Source organism: Anopheles aquasalis, chromosome 3 (genome assembly GCF_943734665.1).
Source record: "Anopheles aquasalis chromosome 3, idAnoAquaMG_Q_19, whole genome shotgun sequence".
NCBI lineage: Eukaryota > Metazoa > Arthropoda > Insecta > Diptera > Culicidae > Anopheles > Anopheles aquasalis.
The window spans coordinates 61,698,133-61,708,548 of NC_064878.1; the positions used below are offsets into that span (position 1 = coordinate 61,698,133).

At 50.0% G+C, this 10,416-nt stretch overlaps 1 protein-coding gene across 5 annotated transcripts in view; it reads right to left on the bottom strand.

Annotated features, from left to right (window-relative positions):
- The window catches only part of LOC126575677 (probable serine/threonine-protein kinase DDB_G0267686), a 53,698-nt gene extending 47,120 nt beyond the window's left edge, over window positions 1–6,578 (bottom strand). For 3 of the 5 annotated variants that reach the window (XM_050236489.1, XM_050236490.1, XM_050236486.1), the window contains exon 1: window positions 6,287–6,578. The gene's annotated coding sequence lies outside the window, so the exon portion shown is untranslated. Of the gene's footprint in view, window positions 1–5,993; window positions 6,097–6,286 lie in introns of all 5 variants that reach the window. The other 2 variants (XM_050236488.1, XM_050236487.1) reach the window with 2 other exon arrangements.
- Between the last annotated feature and the right edge of the window lie 3,838 nt (window positions 6,579–10,416).

The window sequence follows — 10,416 nt, forward strand, 5'->3', positions numbered from 1 at the left end:
CATCCGCTATGACACGGCATCGTGGCCTACCGCCACCACCACCACCACCACCATCCCCTCCCATACGTTGGCCCTCCGGATAGTGTCGGTGGTGGCGGCCTACTTTTCGCCTCGAGCGTCAGTGTAGGTCAGGGATATGCTTCGGTTCGGTTCTGTGGTCACTCGTCACTGGGCACTACGGCGAAGCCAGGTGGGTACGGAAAGGGATCCTTCACGATTGTACGAGAAAAAAAAGGTGTTAAAGTCTAGTCCAGTGACTGTGTTTTTGGAGATACTCCAGAATATGCTATCATATCCAACCGATGAGTAGCTAACCGAGCGAAAAGCGCTCACGCGCAAACAAAGCAACACCTAACATGAGGCAAAATACCAGGAGAGACGAACGCGGTGCACGATGGCGTAATGGAGAAAGTGGACCCACACAATGGATACATGGCAGCAGCACTGGTTGTGTTCCGTGTTGTCCGCTCAAAGTGCTCCCGGCTCACCATCGTCACCACGGCATCTTCTGCACCTCATCTAGCGACAACGCGGACAATGGGACAAACGGAAATGAAAGGCAAAGCAGAAGAGCAGCAGCAGCAGCAGCAGAGCGGGCGGCAAAAGGACGAACACAAAATTGAATTGTAGACCGTGAATGGCCGCGTTGGGAGGTGATGGTGGAAAGGCGCCAGGAAGACAGCCAGAAAGATGGAGAGCCATTTGCGCGTCACATGTTGCTGCTGCTGCCGCTGCGGCTGGCCCCTTCTCTCTGGGAACTCTGGGAAGCCTCTTCCAGGAGCTTCCACTTTTCCCTCCAAGTGCTTCGATTCGATCCATATTGTAGCTGACCTCGCTCGCGCTCCAGGCGTGCGAAACATTGGAGGACCGACGATCGCGGTTGGGGTTGAGGGGTGCTTTCCGATAAATAATAAACATCCTTGAGCCTGATGACGCTCGCTGAAGGGTCTATCCGTCTCGCTTTCTCTCTCTCTCTCTCTCTCTCTCTTGCTGTCTTTTCACTCCCTGGAGACGTCTTTTTGGGAGGGACTGATGTAGTGCTAAACGACACAAGTGGCACTGGGCACCCACTTTCTGCCGCAGACAGTAACGTTTGACCTTAAGATTTACTTCCTTTGCTATTTCTGGAAACACTTCCAATGTGTCAGGCAGGATGTGTCTTTGGGATTACTGGCACCGCACGCCCACCCACCCCAGTTGGTCCAATTGATGGAAAGCAATTACTGTTGGTTGGCCCTTCCGCGAACTGGCCAGTCCGATTAGTCCAAGGCCAAGTGCTTGACATTACTTCAATTTTCGCTCTGATTAACCCCCCCGGGGGGATTTCAATTTCGGGGTTCTCTTTGATAAAATGTTTGATCAGCGGGCGTACTGGCTGGCGTGTTTGACAAGATCTGAGTGCGGAAAGATCAGTTTTGTGAGTGCGGGAAGAACGGACGACTGCTAATGTTAACTAGAATCGTCCAATCGATATGAAAATCCCTGTCGAAGGTTTCAGGATTCGGTGCGGATCTTCCAAGCACTGGTTTATAGCCAGTTTCCAAGGAACCACAAACACAATCCATCGTAATACACCGCAAATGTGTGTCAAGGAGAGATAGGGAGAAAGAGAGAGAATCAAATATCAGGCGCGAGGTGTGTATGGTGCCACTGCCACAGAATGGACAGGTATGATGATGTCTCAGATCCTGCGACCTACGATGACACAAACACACCCAGAGTGCCTTGACTCCGAGCTGAACTGAATCAATCCTGGACCTTGTGGGCCAATATTTACCCAGCAGCCAATATCGGATACTCATTCCCCCTCCTCGTCCTGCGCAATCCGATCATCATCTGTCGAACTTCTCTTGATTGGATCCAAGGCTGCAGTATATCGTATATACCCTTCGGTATATCACCGTTGCCATTGAAGATGATGACACATCCGTCGCACGGAATGTTGAAACACAAAGTACACAAAGTCACCAACCTCTCCTCCGCCAAAAAAGCGGTGGCATCTGGAGATGGTAATCACCGCGTACCTACCACCTTTTACCCAGCAAACGACAAGGTAGGTACTCCGGTTCCATTTGAGCAGACAGTGAACCACCAGCAGCTTAGCAAGTCGACTCTAGTAGCAGCACGAGTTGCCGCCGGAGTGATGAAATTTCAAACGAGACGAGCCCAACAATAATTAAATTAGGACCAGATGGGCCTCCGTCTTTCCCATCCATCTCACCGAGGGCTCCCTTCTCCCCTCTCTTTCTCTCGCTTTCTTGCTCTCGATTTCACGCGTGATGAGGGTCTCTGGTGCTGTATGCATGCGAGACACGCACCCGTCTGACCTGACCGTGGAGAAGACACCTGATGAAGGATTTGTCACCGTATCGTAGCGTACGACCGGACGGGGTCGTATTGGGCTTTGGGAGAAGACATTAAAGCTTCTCGCTTACACATTGCGCCCTCCCTTCGTCGTTGTGTGTTCGTGCGCTGGATACCGTGTTTCAGCCTATAATTCAATTATGCATGCAAAGGACCACACACCGTGCTGTACCAAGGGCTGTAGACAGGCAGCAGAAGGGTTACTGGTGCTGCTACCACCATCGTCCGGCTGCACGATGTGTACATGGGTCGTGGGTTTGTGATCAGATTTGCATTTTTCCAGCAGAACGCCTTCCCACTCTTAGCAACAATCCTGTTATCCTTACGCTCTCGGTGGCGCTTGTGCATCGTCTTGCTCAGAATAGCAGCAGTAGCACTTGGTCTAGATCTCCGATAAAGGCTCTAGATGATCCAGAACTGTGTGGTTCCTTTTGCTACCTACACTCCTGGAGTGCATCTCGAGCGTGGCGCACGCTTCGTTGGATAATGTCGGTACATTAAAAACTCGAAAAAAAACTCCGATCGAATGTTTTGCACAAGCACAGCCCATAGCGTACAGCCAAGCCCAAGTGCCTGGAGGATAAGAAATGTTTTAGATTGCAAATTGGATTCCAAAGTGACACTCAATATTTATGCGATGGCAAAAAAGGGGTCTGGGAGGGGCTAGGAAAAGGGGTTGGTCATCCGAGAACTGACCCTCTTGGGAGGGGCGCTTGTGGACAGTGATGCCCACCACGGATAAGCCAGCCCATTCTACTCCCTCTCTCGCGACAGCTCTCGCATTACAAAGTCGCACAAAGTTTTATTTTTATTATAATGTTCGCATGTTTCGCAGCACCCCCGGAAAGTCGGAACCATCACCGGCGGAGGGCCTGCCTCCAATGTTTCTAAGATATCATTTTTCTTTAAGCTTTCCGGAAGACCGTGGCCTCAATGGATACAGTATACCGTAGGCGGTAACATTCAAGGTCTTTCAATGTGAAGGGAAATAGCATCAACAGCAGGAATTCCAATTTAATATTCCTGGAACAACCGGCCGGAATTCCTGGAATCACCAGAATTTATCGGCATGCTCCGAACCGAAGCACGGATTAACTCCATCGGAAAGGAAGGCTTCCAATGGCCAGGCATCCAAGCCATCATGCTCCTTCCTTCATAAATTCATAGGAATTAATCATCAAAAAGGTCGGTTCGGAAAACACCGCCCAGCTCTGCCAGAAATCGAAATTCCAGCGACGACACCTAAACCTTCTGTTCAGCAGCTGTAAGCCACAAGCGTAAAAGCCACAACTCTCTGGTCAACCTGGTCATCGGCAAGCAGCAGCAGCAGCAGCACCAGTATCCATTGGATTAGGGATGCTCAGGCGTCGTCCGGCCACCCGTCGATAAGACCGAAGCGCGTCAGAGTGAAATCTGTTTGGCGCCGCAAAGCGCTCACCGCTGACGTGACTTATCATTGGTTGGCTTTACAGAGTTGGCTACCCAGAGCGTGGTGGACACCACCACGGGACCATGCGCTGCAGTTGATAACGGATCGGCGTGGATGTTGTGACAACGCATAAGCTGACCGGTGCTAGGGCGTTTCTGCTGCTGGGTAACTGTTTAGTGATTTGGAGAAATTCGATGGCTGTGAATTTCTAGGAATTCATTTTCGATTCTAGCAGCAGAGTTTACCCATCATCTGTGCCTACTGTTTTGTGGGCGAAAGTATCTTAATTGGAGTAGGCATTGACTAACTTTCATTCGGACAAACAGGCAATGCCGTTGGGAGCCACGTGCGCGCTCTGTTTCCAATCCAAGGGAAACATTCCATTCCTAGCTCAGCCGGATCCATCCAGCTGTAACAAACTAGCCCTTGGAGGTACGCAAATGTTGGGATACTTTTGAGGAGACAGAGGAGCACAGGACAGCCGACGGACAGGAGCACACACATACAGCCACATGATTGATTGTACAGTGTGCTGGCTGCTGCTGCTGCTGCTACTGGTGTGCTCCCTCTCTCTGTCTCTCAGAGCACATTCAGGACAATGTTTACACACTTGGCTGGCCAGTCAAGGATCTTTTCGCCCCGAGGGGACATGATGCCACAGCAGAGGCACGTGCACCGTTTCCCACCACACGGTCAGTGCTGTTTGGTCGCCTTTTTTCATTCCTCTTCGCCTGTTCTTCTTTCTTTGCTAACCGGTTTTTTTGTGTTACGTTTGTGTCCTTCAGAGAGTCGTCCACTGCATTCTTCTATTTGCTTTCTGCACCCTTCAGTCGTTTTTCCGGTGCTTGCACATTCTTATGCCTCAACCCCCGCCCACACGGGTGCGCTCATGCCACTCTTCCGCCGCTTGGGTGGCAACAAAACACACTCACACGTGTACTAGTACACAGTGGCCCCGGAGGCCTTCTCTGTCCTTCTAGTGGAGAACGACTTGCGTTTCTTCATATCCTTTTGCCACCAAACAACACACACGTGCACACCGAGAGTAGCGACACGAGACGACGAGTGTGAACCTGTTTTACTGCTCCACTGCGCGAGCCTTAGCAGCGAGACAGCAGCAATCGCAGCAGCCACAGGATGACTTCGTATCCTCGAGACCGTGATGGCGATGGCTACTCCAGCATTTCGTTCCTCTTTGCTCTCTCTCTCTTCACACGAGGGAAGGATAAACGAGTAGTAGCACGACTCCTTTTTGCTACTCCCCGGCACTCACACACTGACGGACGACGCACAAACACACACAGTCACACACTGGGGAAAAAATCGAAAAATAAACTCCCTCTCGTTCCTCGCGCCTTGTGCGCACGCCATCTCCTTCTGCAAGAGAGCCTGTCTGTCGTCGCTCCTGTTCGTTTGATGGACTGGTTGAACGGATGTGAAGCGACGGGAGTGTGGCGGCAGGTCAGCAGGTTTGTCTCCTTTCCCAGCGGTCCCGATCAAACAGCATTTTTCTCCCTTTGAATTCCGACGCTCTCCTACCATTCCAGGGCAGGGATAACATTCTTCTACACGATTACACACCTCAGTGTGTGCGTGTTTCATGCACACATACACGGACACACGCATACACAAGTGCGCGACTGTTTTCTGGATTATGATCATCATCATCAACGTCCAAGCCGGAGGAGATGTTTTTTTTATCAATTTTCTTAAAATGATGACTCGTGCGTACGTACGTGCCCGTCAGGCGTCTGTCGGTCGCGTAGTGTGCGTCGAAAAAGGATTGCTCCTGTGCCTCTTCTTCGTGTAGGCAGTCAGAGCTCGTGGGGTTGCTAGGATATGCAGAAAAATTTGCGTTGGTGAGTGAAAACCGGTAATTAAAGCAGGCGACAGCAAGGACTGTGATGCGGAATGATTAGGACTCTTTCTCCCCCTCCTTGGCCACTTCTCGCTCTTACTCTCTCTCACACTCATTTTCTCTTTCTCTCTTCCTTACTCTCTCTGCGATGGAAAAATAACGGAAGCTGTACGAGGAACGCGCAAAGGGACAAGGAAGGAGCCAACGGGGAGACGATTAATGAAGTGAAAATTTCATTCGCTCCAACTGTGGCGATTTCCGTTTCGATTCGCTCCACTGACGGTTTTATCACACGTACACACACAGGCACACATACACGGCCAGATGAACACATAACCTCACTTTGCAGCGACGACAAAAACGCGATTCCAGTTGAGAGCGACGCACACACACTCAGCACGCAGCAGGCGAACCACGAGGATACGCGGAAGAGCTGGCGAAGGAGCTAAGGGGGGATAAAAGAAGGCCATGGCGGGATGGCGTCTTGCTGTTGAGTTGTTTCGCAAAATCCTTATTTTATAATCCAGCAACCATTGGCACGTTCACCATTTGCCGTTCAAGGATGCTTCACGGTAGCTCGGTCACACGGTCGTAAACAACAAGGCGCCCCTGCTGGCGCTTCCCTCTAAACATACCGATACTCGCCATGGATCTTCGTTTAAATTTTTACCACTCACTCTGGTCTGCTTGGTGTACACTTCCGGCCACACACGCGCGACTCGTAGTTCGACACGAACACCAGAAACACTTGCAACACAATCGCTGCGGTGATGATGCTCAAGAAAACGGGGTTTGGCGACGAGACACACGAGACACTGTCGGCGACGCTTTGCTATTATCTATATTCAATCCGGATTGGTGACACGGCACCCTCACCCCCCAAAAAACACGCATCCGACACGACGGAAGTTTGTTTGAGACACCGAACCGAACCGAACGCGAAATCCTACTAAAATCGGCCGCGCTACTGACGAGCCCCACAGTAATTCGTCGCCTGCTACTACTTTGCTGAGAGCACAACTCTCTCACCGTAATATGCGTGCGAGAGGCAAAGGTGTGCACCGCGTTCTTCGAGAGCGAGAGAGAGAGAGAGAACGAAATTTTCCAGGAAAATGCGTGGAAAATCGACGTGCGATGTGGTGCGTATGTGTGCGTGCGTCCGTGCGTGCGTATGGATGTGGAGTTGTGTGAGAAATTTTCCCAACCACCGACGACGGTTGTTTACAATGTCGGCAAAGTGTGACGCACACTACAGCGACGGAGGAAATGCGAATATGCTTCTTGTGCAGCGAGCCCGGATCACCGGATTGGATTACGAGCGACGAGTACCGAAAATGTTTTTGATGACAACCGTAAGTTTCGATTTCGACAAGCCGTCGCACGCAGCAACCGCAGTGAAAAGTCTCGGCAGCGGTGGTCCTCGCCACCCCACTTCTCGGTGAAGAGGGGCTGGCGGATCCTTTGCTAGTGTGGAAGGGAAAAAATCGATACAAAACAACGGACAAACACGTACACACTCGCAAGGGTACACCATTCGTCTTCGTCATCTGCGAGACTGACACGCGATACAATACCGAAACGAAGTGCACAAAAGGATGACAAATTTTATGACAAATGTTCTTCAAAACTTTGCGCAAAACCACTTACAGCAGGAACTTCTGTTTCATCACTTTTTTGTGGGCTCTTTCCAAACCCTCCAAAACCGCGAGTTCTCGCATTTTCCCATGCTGCAATGGATCGCGGTAGGCCACGAGAGAGAGAGAGAGAGAGACACGTTCGTTACTTTTCTCTCACTCTCTCTCAGGTTCGGAGGGACGCGTCGTTGTCCTTCTCGTCACCGTTGACGCTCTGCCGCTCTGATCTCGCGCGGTCTCGCGGTTTGGTCGTAAAACGAGGAAAATCTTTTTGAAGGCCACCAACCACAGCGCGGCAGAGGCAGCTTGTGTCTCATCACAGCGACAGGCGAGGGTCCAGTTGGTGTCATCCGCTGTTTCCACAGCAGCAGCAGCAGCAGCAGCAGCAGCAGACTGACCTAACTAGTAGGCTGGGTGGCTGGACATTGCTGGTTGCATATCGATTTCTGATTTCACTCACAGCAGGCCAGGCGCAACCGGATGGAACGGATTGAGGGAATCACGATAAAAAAAAACGAACAGGAAACGCTGTGCAAACCATCGTCACGCCAATTATGTGTGTTAGCCATTTCCGGCAAAACATCCGGCGGAGAGAGGGAGGGAGATAGTTAAGGAAGATGTGCTGGTTGATGGTGTTCTTCCGGGGGTTTGGCGAGGGGGGCCAATTATATTTGCATTAATTGATGTTACAACGCAACGCGCGCCCCCGTCCAGATTCCACGCCGATCGGCGCCTAATGGTCTATGCTAACGCTCCTCGTTCGCTCAGTTCCTGTCCTGAGAGGGGAAGCCGGGGGTTGCTAATTTGAATTTTCGTAGAAACAACTCCGCGGGCGTCGCTATACACGCTATACTTTCCGCTCCCTTTCTGTTCCGGGAATCGAGGGGGTTGTGGTAAATAATTTGACACAAAAAATGGCTGCACGCACGGAACTCATAAACAGATCTTTTTCATCGATTAAACGGGGGAATGTTTAGTCCTGCACCTCGTGCAGAGAGTGCTTTTTATGCTGCGTTCGAGCACAAATTTCTTCAACCTCCAGATGATCTGAAGCGAACGGATCGAAGCCCGTAGCAAGCAGAGTATCTGCACGTCGGCGTGTATGGTGGCGGGCATTTCGAGAAAGTCTATAAAAATGTGACCTTTTGGTTCATTCCGTTCCTTCCTTCCCGGAACCGCGACGCTTCGATGTCGGTAAAATGGAGTTTAATAACTGGAAACGATCCTTTTGCTTCCGACGGTTCCCAGCATCCCTTTACCACATTAACGATTAACGAACGTGTGCCACCAACAGAAGCAAAAGCAATGACCACTCCGGGCCGGTCGGTACCGGTGGTGGATCGGATCGTTAGGTCCCAGCAGTCGGAGTGTGCAATCGATAGCTTAAATAATCGAAAGCAATAGCCCGTGCCTTGATTTCGGCCTGATGCGGGACATGTTAATGGTCCTGACGGTTGTGAGACGACGACGACGAAGACGAAGAAAGCTCAACGCCGGCGAGATAACGGTTGCTCGGAATTCTTCGAGATGAGTCCGTTCGCCTTTTGGCCATTTCCCCACCCCTTATCGCCAGGCAGGATATCAGTTTCCCATTTGGACGGCCAAATCAACCAGTCAGAACCCATCAGCATCATCAACATCAATACCATCAATATCATCATCATCATCGTCAGCATGATAATCATGATCTGCGCGCCGGGGCTCGCTTGTAGTGATGTTTCGAGTAAAGGAAAAGAATACATTTTATGGATGAATATTTTATCGTTATTAATGCATCTTTCCGTTACACTTGGAATGCTACCGTGTCGTCCGTTTACGCGGAAAGCAATGGTTGGGCGTTAACTTTGCCATTAACTATTCACGCCGGCCGGGCTCCGGTAGTCAGCTCCTCGTTGTTGAGCAGTGTAATTACGATTTTTCGTGCAAATAAGTTATGATTTTCAAGCGATTTTACAGCCAAAGCACAGTAAGCTGCGATCCAGTAGACGTGTGAATTAAAGCAATGCGGGGCCAGATTGAATGCAAACCGCAAATTTGTTGCCAACTAGGATCCACGGCGGAAAAGTGAAGCCTAAACGGTAATCACCGTTCGACGGTCGTTGAGGTTTTATGATGCTCGAGATAAACGCTCTTCTAGCCAGGCATTCCAGCATTATGGCGGACAAAAATCAACAAAACGGCAGCGAAAAGGACGATTAGATTCCGCTCAGCTTGGGCCCTGGTAAAACATTTTCCGCTAATCGTTTCAAGCATTTGAATAATGAAATATTCATTTCACATACCTCGCCCCCACTTTGCCAGTGTGTCCACGAGGGATAATTTGCTTTGACACAGTTTCACTGCTGGCTGTTCGTTCCGCTGTTGGTGCTCGTGATGCACAAATTAACTGCAGCACTAAACCATCTAGTCCACTAGGAACGGTTACGGGAGCATCCCGAAGGCGAGGCAGACAAACAAGCTTGAAAGAAAAAGATAAATGCTGCCCAATAAGGAGCAGAGTATGATGTTGGTTGTGGAAGCTGGATTACTTTAACATTGAAAACCCTTGGACCGTGGGAAAATAAACGGAGGATATTCATGGTATCACATAGCAGGCTTGTGCACATAGGGTTGCTTGTGCAAATAAACGCATATCAGTTTCTTCGGTACTTTTCGAACAAAGTTCAAAACACTTGTAAACAAATTAGTTTGTGAATGCATGCAACTGTCTAGTTTTCTACCTTTAACGACTATCCCATATAGACCCCATTTCACACCCATTATAGATTAGTGTAAATGCGGAGCGAAAAACTGTGTTCTTGTACCTATAGGGAAACATTGCACATAATTATCTACTTACTTTCCATTGTTTGTTGAGTATTCCGCGCCTCATGTTTCTCGACATGATAGCAGTCGAACAACTTACACAGTTACCCTGAACAAACACGGACAATGTTCATAGCGAAAGCTGCATATGCTCCAGGTAAAGTCATCGTAGTCGCTGTCCGGACGTCCGCTGGCCCTGAAACTTCGCTTTTTCAACTCATGATCCACGGTTTTGTTCTTCTTTCCTTCGTCGCCTCGCTCAAACAATTGCTCCACGAAAGTCAGCGTGACTGTACGGAGAACAATCGAGAGCAAAAAGTCCTCAC